The sequence below is a fragment of the Lepisma saccharinum genome, chromosome 10, assembly GCF_977018435.1.
Source record: "Lepisma saccharinum chromosome 10, izLepSacc3.1, whole genome shotgun sequence".
NCBI classification, from domain to species: Eukaryota; Metazoa; Arthropoda; class Insecta; order Zygentoma; family Lepismatidae; genus Lepisma; species Lepisma saccharinum.
In genome coordinates, this window is record NC_139238.1 from 83862205 (window position 1) to 83876863 (window position 14659).

At 39.4% G+C, this 14659-nt stretch overlaps 1 protein-coding gene across 2 annotated transcripts in view; it reads right to left on the minus strand.

The window, feature by feature from the left end:
* Window positions 1-5013, minus strand: part of LOC145993999 (ATP-binding cassette sub-family C member 4-like) — a 215507-nt gene extending 210494 nt beyond the window's left edge. For both annotated transcript variants that reach the window (XM_083130042.1, XM_083130043.1), the window contains exon 1: window positions 4941-5013. The gene's annotated coding sequence lies outside the window, so the exon portion shown is untranslated. The remainder of the gene's footprint in view (window positions 1-4940) is intronic.
* Between the last annotated feature and the right edge of the window lie 9646 nt (window positions 5014-14659).

Below are 14659 nucleotides of genomic sequence, written 5' to 3' on the forward strand. Positions count from 1 at the left end.
TCCAAAAAATTAATTCTCAGTCTACACACCAGAATTTCCGCAACAGTCTAAGACAATAGTAATACCCAAGAAATGGATTATTAACTCACTCCCCCTGTAACTAAAATACCCGTCATAATCTAAGACCTAGAGTTGGATACTGTCCCCTCAAAACGTTTAATTCAGAAGCCCCCCCCCCAAGAACCCACGTGTCAATTAAGACCTAATATGTAAGAGTTGGATACCCCCCCCCCCTCCTTCGATAATATCCTTCAACACTTTCTTTTCTTCATCTAACGGATTAAATATGGTGCATTTAAGGTGTAAAATTTTTACATATATTTTGGAAAATTATATAAATGTTGAATTTATTATTTGAAGGGAAAAAATACCCTCCAGAAATCTCGATGGCGCAGCCTGCGCCATAATACCCTGTGGGCACCCCTGCCGTTGCCACAAGAAGAGCCTATCACAGTGCTTCCTATCTCCCTCATTAAATTTAATACTCAATCCTACGACCAAAATTTCTATATTATTTCTAACTATTATATAAATCTGCAGTAATCCACTCTTGGCTGACAATGAAATTACGGTCTTATTTACCGTTTTTCTTCTACCAGTTTTGCATAATCGCGACGATGAGAACGAGCAATTACTACATGCCTATTCCAGAATTTGAACCCGAGAACTTCTGTGGAGAGATCGAAGCTTAAAAATAATTCTCATAGATAGCAGCACATAACCAATATATTTGTTTCTTACAAAGGTGACAAAAAAAGGCAGCAATCGTTGATTATTTGTAGCTTTTTATACGTGATAATCGAGTTCTAAAAGACGTATGAAAACAACAGTGTGTAATTGATTTGGTAATAATAATAATTCACAGTTTAATTGCACTCATCTGAGTAAAGAGTTCCCACGGATGCTACATAAGAGTCCAGAATTTTTCACATTTTATACGCTAAGTTTCATGGAGGTCATGTCTCCATTAACTTTAGATTATGTTTTCATGAAATACATGGCTGATATCATTTAACTTCTAGGAAACATGCCACTGGTGGTAGAATAGTGATGATCAGCGAACGGATTTATATGTAAATACATATCTTCATACGATAATAAAATCAATGCTATTTTGTAGTATCTTGGCGAATTGTGGTATGCAGTGGCGTAGCATGGGCGTTTCGGGTGGGAACGCCAAGTCCGAAGAAAGGGTCGGCCCTTTTTTGCTTAATAATTTACTTATGGTATTAGTCGCCACAGGTATTGTTTATTTGCCTGAAGTCAGCTGGGTTTTCAATAAAACATCATCAACGCATGTTTTAGTTAGAAAATGAGATGCCTCACTATGCAACAAAATGTTTTGAACTCTGGTGTTTTATACCTTTCGGCATGACGCAAATCATTATAAAACCTACCTGAATCACAAGCGCCTCTGCAGAACAGTAGACGTCATTGTTGCGGATGATCCAACTACTGATTGATTTGGTTTATTTTACTTCGCTTTTCTACCACTTTTGATTAATCGCGAATTTAATATGAGCGATGATATTGATGAAGTTGATGAAGGGACACTCACAAAGAACACCCGTGCTCACGCAGGGATTCGAATCAGGGGCCTCTGTCGTCTTGGCGCGCTGTGCAAAACACTCTGACACGGAGGTGGGTGGATCATCCAACTATCGTACACTCTACTGACGTAACATTGCCGATTAGCAATTCAGACCACTGTTTATTGCATCTTGAGAATGCTGATAAACATTTTAAAATAATTTTGTCCACAGACCATTCGATGAGAGTTTTCAAATGAATGCTAAACATTTCCATTGACACAATATTAAGCAGTTAGATAATAACGAAATAATAATACTAATAATAAATAATTTTTTTGTGTTAAGTGGTAGACCAGCCACAGACTGAACTTTTACCACGAGGACTTCACCAACTTATTTGACAAAAACTGTGTTGAACTTTAGTTTTTAATGCACATCACTGTTCGTGCGATAAATTATACAATGCAGTGGCCATTAAGAAGTGGTGTATTTGAGTTTGGTAAAGTTACGTCAGTCAATATTGCGTATTGTAGCATCACATAGCACGAGTGGCATGAGCGCGAAGAACCGGGTAGGAATTCTACCGCTGTCGTCTGCTTCAGAAGGCAGGAAGGGTCACGTGAACCAATCACGTAGCTCTCTCCTCCGTACTCTGGCGTACGAAAGAGCATTGCGCGCGTGCTGTCGAGATCCAGGCTTTCCCTCCAGATAGACAGCAAAGAATATAGAGTCCTTTACGCCGAACCTGCTCATCGTCCGGCCAGGAAAGGCATTGAAAAAACATGCTAGAACGGGTGTTGTTAGTGGAGCGTTGCAAGCGGATCGCGAAAAATAGCTATTATAATGCCATGAAGGTCAAACATATATGAAATTAGTCAAGATTTACTTTATATTTACAACATTTACGCATTTTTGAAATTTTAAATCTGGGAACGCCGGGCGTACGGGCGTACTATAACGCTACGCCACTTGTGGTATGTAAGCTCAAAAAATGTTATTTTTATTTTCCATATTGTTACATATATTAGCTTTTAGCACATTTTATTTATTTTTACATATAATTTCCATATTTTCAAATATTTTCCTACATATTTTCCATATTCATGCCATGATTTTGTGTTAGAAACAAAAGGTTAACAGTTCATCTGCATTCTGTTCGCTTTGTGTTCTCTATTTGTTTTAACTCTTGACATTATAAAATGTCTCTGTTATTCTAACATTCTTGAGAACAATATAGAATGCTTTCGCGATGACAAATATTGCATATTTTAAATATACTGCCACTACTTCATGCGATATTGAACGCAGTTTTGGTCACTATAAATGTTATTTAGGGAGATTCATTTTTCAGCACTTCAAAAGAAAGTAACAAAAAAAAAAAAGCACATTTCGTATTTGAATTTTGCATTACTTTTATTGTCATGTAATCATGTAAGCCTAATGTGTTTTATTTAGCTATGTAAACCTCTTGTGAAAGTTGACATTTTTCACAATTATAAGTCCTAGTTCCATATTTTGATTAAAATAAATAAATATATATTTAAATATCTAACACCTTTTGGTACATATAAAGATGATTATGATGATACATCCATAGTTGGTATAAGAGACGTTTAGCGAGGGGATTCTTAAAATTTAAAAAACATATGAAACGAGTATTTTAATTATTACATTTAAATACAAAGGGTACAGTAATCGAAAGAAGAAGATATACGCATCGAAGCTGATCGTATGCTCTATTGAGTAAAGTTAACCAGAAGCTAAACAGCCCTGCGGTTTACCTCTCTTGAATGAAGAAAGTGGGTACTTTCCTCAAGGCGTCCTGCGTCTACCTCCGTGGTGGAGTGGTTAGCACCTGGGTTGTTAAAGGTCCATGAACCCATAAATTCTACTGGGTTTCGCTGCAGGACCGGAACCTTCTTTCTCGCACAATTTAAATTCGGTCCAAGTTGCGTATTGTTACATTGGAAAAAAAAAGGTTCCTGGACTGAATTTAAATTCACTCTGAAAAAGGTTCCTGGACCGTATTTAAATTCAGACGGAAAAACGTTTCCTGGACCGAATTGAAATACTTTACAGATAAAAATGTTCCTTACGGTCCAGAACCCATTTACGCTTCCTGATTTTCTCTCCTGGACCGGAATTGAATTTATTTAAAATTCCTGGACCTTTTAGCAACCCTGGTTAGCACAGCGTCCTACTACGGCAATGGTCCCGGTTTCGAATGCCGGTATGGATGGATGTTCTTGGTATCCTTTCGTTAATTTCATCACGCATCCTTAAATTCGCGATTAGCCAAAAGTGGCAGAAAAGCGAAGTATAATCACTTAATCAATCAACCCTTCGAATGAAATCCCACAACGCTATTGGTGTACATGCTGGCCCTGAACAGAGTTCAGAAGAACTAAATTCTCTGGTGATGACGATGTTTTGCTGACGTATTTAGTTTCAATTCTCGAATCTTGCATTGTGTAAGAACAGGGTGACTACTCACCGGGAATTCCTTAAATTCCGGGAATTATGCGTGAGTTATTGTCTCCGGAAATTCTGCGTAAAATTTTCTCCGTAAACGTGAAAATTTGCCACTTTTATTAATCCAAATCCCATTGAATTTATACATATTTATTAGTGCCCTGAGGCAAGGTTTTCACAGTATAGCTTATATTTTTGTCGAGGAAGGAAAAGAAACATGCGTGGAAAATAGAACAGAATTCTCTCAATCCGTTTGCTTTGTTAGTGTCCTTTGCAGAACAATATATCTGACAGACGAGAGATTATTACCTGTATGAATCTTGAAGTTGATTACGTAAGTTTGGTTGTGAAATTTCTGACACAATTAACAATTTTTCACAGATATATATTGTAATATAATTAAGCCTTGTTTCCATATTAAAAAAACAACACTAAGTTGCTGACCAAGTTTATTAAGATATAAGAACACTTAACATGTAACGTTTCAACCCTGTATCAGGGTCTTCCTCAGACGAACAACTAAACTAAAAGACCGTGATACAGGGTTGAAACGTTACATGTTAAGTGTTCTTATATCTTAATAAACTTGGTCAGCAACTTAGTGTTTTTATAGATATATATATACCGTTTAATTGAATTTAATTTGAATTTTTGGATACATTGGAATCACACAGATCCTTTATATTGTTAATATATTTGTGTGTGTGTGTGTATGTGAGTGGGTGGGGGGTGATGAGAGGCGGTAATACGTAAGGTTGAAATAGATAAATCATCTGCTTGTACCCTTGAGTTTTCGCCTTGAAAAGCGGGAATTATGCTTGAATTTTAACATGATCCTAGAGTCAGCACCCTGAAGAATCAAGAATGTCTGCTAATATTTATGCATCGCTCCCTAACAGTCTTTAAAATGTAAAATTATTGAGTCAACAGACTTACCTTTCGATGAAAAATCCTTTGTCCTGCGGCACTACCACCTGTTCTAATTCCAATGTCGTAGGTGAGGTACAAGTTGACCAATTGCTACCTTCACGCACATGAGACGTTTGGGTACAAATGTTATGCAAGTACAGATAGCCGTTATCATCTAGGAAAGTACACAGGCCACCAACCATTGAGGAAAACAAGAATTTGCAGACGTTGGATGGAAACAAACAAATTATAAGGTGTTATTAACTTTTATTTGTTTATTAACGTTCGAATCGCGGATATAATTGAACGCCAAATATGCTTATAGTGACCAACATCTTGCAAAATTACAACGTTTGTTTTTCGTCTTACATGCTTGAATATAGAAGGTATGAAACAATGAAATGTCTCAACTTCCACCGGTTCACGAACCCGGTACCTTTTATAACAATGTGATAGTATTATCAGCAGACTATCGTGTATTCGTAGACCCCGAATAGACAAAATATAGTTATTTTATTTAAACAAACAAACCTGTATGAAGAAATGTACTGACACACAAACGTTAAGGGATACATTGATATATAGCGTTATTCAAAAAGAACTCCCTGGTTGCTTGGCTTTATTGCAGGGAACTTATGGAACATATTGTTGTTATATGGATGTACTACATCTACAGCGCCTTGAATAACGTAGTGTGGAAAACGACCCAAGAAACTGGTTCCCGAGACGGATGAGAACATAGATGGCAGTGCGATCAGTGTCGGTGCTAATTTTCTTATGAAAGTAATGCGGCTTTGTTAGTTTTTGGAATATATTATGTAGATTTGTTTGTCTTGAAAGGCGGTGCGTGAATTGATGGAAACAGTTATATTTGTGGAGTGATTTGCAGTCACGAAATGGCATTAATTTGGAAAGAAAAGTAAAATAAAATTAATAAATAAATAGCATACGTAACACAAGAAGAAACATCGCAATGTGATTCCGGACGTCAGGGGTTGGATTGTGTATTAGAGTTTATTTTTCTATGTTATTAGAATATAAATAGTATCCTGAGAGATATTTCATACCGAGGCGACAAACCACAAGTGTCGCTTGGAAGCGAGCAGTCTGTAATCAATGCAGTCTTTCGAACCGTAGGGACACAAGCTCTGACTGCACCGTTTCCTCAAGGAGATTTTACACCAAAGCGACACGCTACAAATGATACGAGGATTTCACACCAAAGCGACACGGGTCCTTCGGTCCAAGGCAACTTTCACACCGAAGCGACACATGTTGCTTGGAAACGAGCCAATCAAGAGCAACATTTCACATAGTAGCGGTATGACGGGAAGCACAGGTCAGCGTTCGGTTGGTGAAATCCTCAAGCGATAAGTGTCGCGTGCCGCTTGTCGCTTTGGTGCGCAATCTTACTAAAGCAAGACACTCATTGCATCGCGTATGCGCGAACAACAAACCACGGCAACATGTCGCAAGCTATTGAGGAAATGGCCCAGTTTGAGCGACGCAGAAGCGACAAAGCGACACGTGTGGCTTATCGTGTCGCCTAGATCTGTTGTTGTAATGTGCGGTTTATCGTGTCGCCTATCTGTTGTTCGCAAGCAACGCTTGCTAATAGACTAAAGGCACCATGTCGCTTGTCACTTAGTTGGAAACTCCCCCTGTAGCGCGTCGCTTCGGTCTCAGCACCCTTCCTTTAAGGAGCTTTCCGATCGAAGTAACAAGTAGCACGCGAATACGCCATATAAACGTGTCGTTTGCTGTTTGGACCCTCATGTGCAATGAATGCTATTTTACAGTCTGGAAGTGTCTCACTAGTGTGACAGTGTGAACATCCCGTGTCGCTTGTCCCATTGGTTTGAAAGTTTCCTTACACTCATGTCGATGGCACTAAGAAAGTTTTGTGGGGTTCCCCTTGTCGTTTCATGGAATCATCATTATCATCATCGCCGCGATTAGTTTAAAGCGGAAGAAAAGAGACAGTAAATATCAAAAATACAAATGCTTCGGTGTGTATATCTTTAAAAGAAATGATGATGATGATGATAATAATAATAATAATAATAATAATAATCCGTTGCGCAACAGCCCATGAAGGGCCTAGGCATACCTACCGACTGTCGGTCTCCCTCCCACGCTTTCCTTCGTCACCTCTAAGCGTGGAGATCTTCAACCAGTAGTGGAACAGTCGGGGGGTCAGCCCGACGTATCCCCAGCCGTTATAGTAGGTCTTCTCGACCGGATTACCGCTCACTCATTCGGAGCTTCCCAATTTCCTCACGATGGTGGGTTGCCACCGGCCCTATACGTAGGCCGAATAAATTCCGACCAGAGCCGGATTCGAACCTACGCCGTCCCGCAGCGAACGATCTCAAGACGAGTGAACGCCTTAACCCGCTCGACTACGGAGGAGGACGATGATGATAATAATGAACCTAATTATTCATACACAAAAATTTAGTTGCCAAGAGTATTCCGCGCTATTTTTTCTCCCGTATTATTAACGAAAGTATGACGATAACAGGACGTGGTCGACTGTCTAGAATGTTCGTTAATATCTTCGCGACCACTGTACCAAATGTCATAGCAATTATCACATTCATAGAAATGCTTCATGTAAAATAATCAGACCTTGCAGCGAAAACTCCATTTACTTCCATTATAAGCAGATGAATACCAAGCACCGGGTCCAACACCAGCGCCTCTAGCGGTATCATTTTCGAGTAGAACCAGCCAGAGAGCGCAGAACCGTGCCGTTTTCCACACTACGTTATTTAAGGCGCTGTACTACATCTATGCCTGGTATCCACAAGATGTTTTTCGAATAGTTCCGCACGCTGATGGTTCCACACTTCACTGCTAGGAGCGTGCAATGCAACATGGCTGCATTTGGAGAGAAGATGGCATTGTGTGTCCTGCAATTCCACACCAAAAGTATTCTACGTCGACGAAGGACGACATTTCAGATAGTCAGCAACGAAAAACATTCGTAAGTGATACAAACAGTCCATGACCACTTGTTGTGTCTGCCAAGGGAAATCCAGTGGCTAACCATCAACATCGAACCAGACTGAGGAAGCTTACCAATGAATCCAAGAAAATCAACAAATCTGGCAAGTCGAGAGACAATATCGGGAACCCAGCGTGATGCAATTTTCCTCACGTAGAGGTTGTTCTCACTGACACATCCCAACCTTCTAAAGAAATGCACCTATCCATTTTGCAACCATCAGATACTGCTAGGGATTGTTGCTGCAGGCTTCATGTAAGTCTTGATGACATTCTCGTGCTTTTTTGTCACGGGTCACCTGGATTTTGATGCACAATCGCTGTTCTACCTTTGTAAACATGTTTTAGGGCAGTGAACAAAATTGTTTTCATTTCACCCTCGTACATACACAACAGCACTTGCTGCACCGACCACTTTTGGCACTCCACACATCGACTTGGGCTCCGACTGACAATGTTCAATGCCTAATAGCAAACACATTCTGTTATCACTAAAAACTGTAAAATATGTAGGTAAATATGTCATAAAAATTAAAGAATATGTCGGAATAATGCAGAAATAATCCCAGTAAAGCCAAAAATATGCACTACAGTACTTTTGAATTTCTCATTATACACTCAGAGAACTAAATGCATCATATGTATTGATGCACCAGAATGCATCGATTGATGCACTAAAGTGTGTTTTATGGCTTCTTCAAAGAATCAGATTCACATTTGATGCATTTGGGTGCATTTTTGTATGTCGTGAAAGAAACACAAAGTGCATCATTTGATTCAAGTGAGGATTTATTGCAGTCGCGATGCACTTCAATGCATTAGTTGATGCGTTTTGATGCACCTTGATGAATTTTGATACACCAGAATGCATCTTTTTCGATGATGCACTTAAACGTTTCGTCTTATCTACATAAACTCTGCAGCTCAGACCAAACATTTAAGAGCATCATCCAAAAAGATGCAGGAAGGTGCATCAAGGAACATCAACTGATGCATTGAAGCGCATCTCGACTGAAATAAATCCTCACTTGAATCAAATGATGCACTTTGGTGTTTCTTTCACGACATACAATAATGCACCCAAATGCATCAAATGTGAATCTGATTCTTTGAAGAAGCCATAAAACACACTTTAGTGCAGGGGTTCTCAACCTTTTTGGGCCTGCGCCCCCCCCCCCTTTTGCGTCCTTAAATTAGACAAGGCCCCTCCCTCTAGGCGTAATGAATTATTGATGTACAAAACTGTGCTGTTAGGGTTAATAAATCTAACTCAAAGAATATTTTACAATGCTTTTATTATTACAGATATTAAAAAATACTAATACTTGTTTTGTTGATAGAACATTTTCATTAATTAATAAAAGTGCTTAATAGGCCTCTACATTACAAAGCATTCCGCCCTCACTGCAGTTAAAATTTCAAGCTACATCATTTGGTTTTATTTCTTAAGAACACAATTAATGAGTGACAGAGAGAACTATTTGCCGAAGTTTCTTTTCTGAGACCTACACAAGGGGTTTGTGTTTGCCACAACTTTTTTGGGGGCAATTCATGTATATATTTCTCATTGCTCACCACGCCTGCCCTGAAATTCTCCAACGCCTTCCCAGGTTGAGAACCCCTGCTTTAGTGCATCAATCGATGCATTCTGGTGCATCAATAGATATGATGCATTTAGTTTTCTGAGGGGAAGCCAGTATCTTCCAAGGCAGATCCACTAGGGTGGGGGTGGGATATTAAATGAAGTAAGAATCCCTTTAACCGAAGAATGTAGTGGAAAAATAATGAAAATATCGCGAGGTTTACTGCAATTATCCTAAGTTTCTTCTCGTATTATGTCAGATATACACCTTTGTGGAACCTGAAGCTTTAATTGGCAGCTCTCTACAGCTCTCTACGCAATCAATACACAAACACTACTTTTTAAGGCACATCTTAACTATAGAGAACATGAAAAGCAGCCTACAAATTTTCTTGTCAGAACATGCTACAGTCAATATTATTTCTGTTGGACATTGCACATATATTCTTGTGGCAGCAATCAATACACAAACAACATTTTATACGGATTTTAAGGATTTGGATGGGATAAAAAAAGAGGGGGTTATTATTGTTCTGTAGTAGTTTGTAAGAATAGACGGCATCCACTTTTAATTTCTTCCTCTGTAATTTCCTCATCCTGCCATCAATTATACAGGGCGATTCAGAATTCCTATTTCACACTTCTAGGGGTTGTAGAGGGGACGTAGTAGATCAAGTTTTGATAAGGAACCCATGTCCGGAAACGTACCGTTTTGGTACTACACAGATGATAAGATCACATAATTTCACATCTCCCGCTTTACCTGCGGCACTACAAGAGCTGCTCGATGTGGCGACCCTGAAGTTCGTTGCAAGCAGTGTACCTCCGAAAGAGCATACCTCGTGTGTGCTGAATCGTGTCTGCTGCAGCCAGAACTCGTGCAACCAGTCTTCCTCCGACACTGCAGGAGTCTCATAAGCAAGACTCTTCATGTGGCCCCATACGAAAAAGTCAAGAGGAGTTAGATCCGACGATAGTGATGGCCAAGGAGTTGGTCTATCGCCACCTATCCACCTGTCCCCGTATGTTTGATTGAGATGTTGTCGGATGACATGGGAAAAGTGTGCTGGTGCGCCGTCATGTTTGAACCACATGTGCTGTGTAAACAGATTGTAAACACAGGATGTTGGAAGCAGCACACATGGCATCAGATGACTGAAGACTTCGTCCTCCGTCAATGTGGGTTTCCTACCGTGAAGCGGGAGATGTGAAATTATGTGATCTTGTCATCTGTGTAGTACCAAAACGGCACATGGGTTCCTTATCAACTCTTGATCTACTAAGTCCCCTCTACAACCCTTAGAGGTGTGTAATAGGAATTCTGAATCACCTCTATAAACTATCCATTGCGCTAAAGCTATGGAGAATAAATTATAAAATTGGCATGACGAGTTAACGCTTGGCAATGCGAAAGGTACAAAATCACACTAAGGAACTAGACTACAGAAAAGACAATGGTCACTTGTTGGGTTTTGTGAACCGTTGAACCTGAATCATGGCTGGGTGTTAGGATAATTACCTGTCTATCTGAAGTCTTTAGCTGAATCAAATAAGCGAAGTCCTCTGTAAGCTTCTCCAATTCGTCGACCAAAGCGTCGTTCCACTTCTGACCTACTGCCTTGCTGACCACCTCTTCTCTCTCAACTCAATCCCAAAAGTCAGTCCCCTCTCAGCTTGTCTCACCTCTATATTACTAGGCCATCGAGATCTTCCTCTATGCCGAATCGTGTTATTAATTGCCACCATGCAAACCGCTGACTCTATAACCAGAAGTATTACCTGTTTCCTGAATGCTCAGGAGGTTTGCATGGCACAACACAATGCATTGTAAACATGCCTCAGAGGTTGAGACAACTGAGAAAAACAAGTGAATGCCCTGGTCAACTTGAAGCGTTCAGAGAGACTTAAATAAAATAAACATATAATCTTAGGGATTGATACGGTATTATATTCAGGACAATTGCGAACTTATTCAGAAATATATTTCATTACAAGAAAATTGAATAAATATGTTGTAAAAGCGCGAAATTGGTAAAATATGTCAAAATATGACTTATCAAGTTGGTCTATTTCAGCTGATTTACATCAGAGCCATAAAGATCTCATCCCAGTATTCGATCTGATGCCAAATAAAAAAAAATATATTATAATATAAAGTCCTGGGCACTAGTTATCACCCCTTCCTGACAGTGTTGTCACTTTTAAATGTACATCCCACATAAATATAAAGGAAACGAAAGAAGAAGGTATTCGATAGTAATGAGGTTAACCAGAGTGCATGCAGCCCTGGATCGGAGTAATCGCTAGTGAGTCTTAAGTAACGAAGTTGCCGCGCTGTGTGCAGGACGGAAACCGGAATAACATTTCGACAGCAGATTTACATCGTTCAGTGTTAACATGATTACGAATTTGCTTGGAAACATTTTTTTTTCAGTGATTTTGGAAAATATAGTAAAGAAGAGACTTTTCAGTCGAAATTCATTTACACTTTGCCGTGGGAATCTCTGGAGGAACGCGTGAGAGAGGAAGTGAGTACATCGAGGGGCAAACGCGGCTGGAACTACCAGCCATTCGCAGCAGTGCACTGCTTTGCTCCGACCGCTCGCTTTCTCCCCTTCTCTACATTTATGCGCGCCCTTGCTACACATATTCTTGAGTCAAAATGCAGCCATATTACAGTATTATTTTATTACTTATTATCATATTCCTGCAACATTCTTTTCAATAATTAACAGAAAGTACTGTGACTAAAGTGTATGTGTGAAATATATAAATTTATGGCAACATCCATTTTCCACGCTCCACCCCCCCCCCCTTTCCGGACGCCCATGAACACGGGTTGTTATCCAGCTGTCTGTACATTTGTACAATGTCCAGTTAGGAATGATTTTTTTTTTTGTCTGTTAGGGGGTGTAAGTAATAGTTTAATGTTTTTTTTATTGATATTCCATCATTGCCAGAAGCATTAGTTCGTATTTTGTTTATAGTTTTCTGTCGGTTTTGTTTATTTCTTCCAGGTGGAACGTTTGCGGCCTGTCATTATATGCGTTGCAATTAATGACATCGAGTGTTTTGTTTACTGTCTCTTTTCCAACATACACTAGAGAAATATTGGTTCATTGTCAGGGCTAGAAATGGACACCTTACAGAACGCTTTTCATTCGTTAAAATGATACTGTCTTTTTTTGTCTGATTAGTACAGCAAGGAGATAAACAACTAGTGAAATGACGTGTTGCATTAAAACTAGTAATAGTTAATATTAAAATATTTGAATAAACATCAAAAAATGCATAATACATTGGACAAGATACTTCTAGAAGTTTTTCTTTTTAAAATTTAAACAGAACGAAAACATGAATGGTAGTCAGCTCTCCAAAAAGGGAAAAAATTGATTTAAATCTACACATCATCTCTACTTTGTCGTTATGATACTTATTAAAAAAAAACAATTTGTGCGAGTGATAGATACTTTAATATTGTTGTTTTGGATGTGATCATGGGTAGCCGGACAATTGTGATGGCGGACAATTGCGATGAACACAGTTAGAAGTGAAAGGGCGGGTGGATAATTGCAAATGACATTTTAAGTATTCTATCAATTGAAGGGTGACTTAACACCTCTTACAAGAGAATTATGTGAAATATTGATATTTTCGAATAGAACACTTGATTCCTCTCACACTTTCTCCAGGCTTGAGACTGGCAAGGTAGCTGTACTTGCATTACAACCACTTTGGCGTGTTTAAAATCAGTGTTATTCCACACATCAGTCAGTCATAACTATTTCATCATTCTCGTATTTTTGTTATTACTTTTCTCTCTTCTTTCATTTCTGGCTGGGAATTTGGTTCAATCAAGTTTTTGACATGGGCTAGAGCCAACAGACACCTTATGAAGTCAGCCGTTTCCTCGTATGTGCAAATACACTTTCCAACTCTCTCGTCGATTTTAATGTCCCGCTTTTTCCTTTTGTGACCTTCTAGATTAAGTTCTATCAGCATGTACGAGGGTACCTACCTATATTTTGAGCCTAACAATGAAAAAACAGGAATTTGGCATTGAAAACTGCTTTATTGTTTTTCGAAGTATTCTCCTTTATGGTCAATACACTTTTGCATTCGTTCGAACCATTTGTCAAAGCAGTTTTTCCAATCTTCTTGAGACACCTCCATAATATGGTTTTTGAACGCATCAACGGCGTCTTCCGCCGAAGAAAATCGTTGTCCACGCAATTTATTCTTGACATTCGGGAACAATAAGAAGTCATTGGGTGCCAAATCAGGACTGTACGGCGGATGACCCATCAATTCGATTTTTTGACTGTTCATAAAGTCGGTTGTTAGACGAGATGTGTGACAGCTGGCATTGTCTTGATGAAGAATGATCCGACAGCGTTTGTTTGCTTTCCGTATTTGACCGAAGACCTCTGGCAAACAAATTGTTGTGTACCATTAAGTCACTACACAGCGTCACGCGTCGCGGTAGTCCGGGACGCGAGCCCCCCCAAAAAAAAAAAAAAAAAAAAAAAAAAAAAAAAAAAAAAAAAATCGGGAAAACTTTCGAGTGCGATTCGCCACTGTTGATAGCCGTGTTCATAAACACTTCGTGCGCATTTTGTGAAAAAACTGAGAGAATCGGTTTTGAATTGTGGCCAGTTTAAGTGCAGTATCATTTTCGGGTGAGGTGTGTGTGCAGTGAAAAGAAGAAAAGTGCACGTCCCGGGGAAGTATACCCCCCCTGGATCCCGCCCCTGACCCGAAATACCTTGGAGACCGGTTCAGCCGGGTGAGGGAGACTCCAAGGAATCTTTGGACACCCTGACCGACGATAGGGGGTAAGTACTTTTTGCGATATCCATGAAAAACCACCCCCATGTTAAACATATGGAGAAATTGACATATTACAAGTGCTAGGGAAAAACAGTAAAAAAGAAACAGTGGATATTAATCCTTATCCTTTGAATGGGCCTAAACCCATACAAGAAGGATCAGGGAAGACGATAAAAAATACCACGTGTGAATACCATCCCTTCTCGAAAAGTTGTTGTGAAAATACCTACCCCATGTTAATCTTATGGTCGCTTTAGGCTTAATTCTGATATAATCAAACTCTGTGTTCACATTCTTGCAACTTTAAAACTAAGCCCCGCTAAGA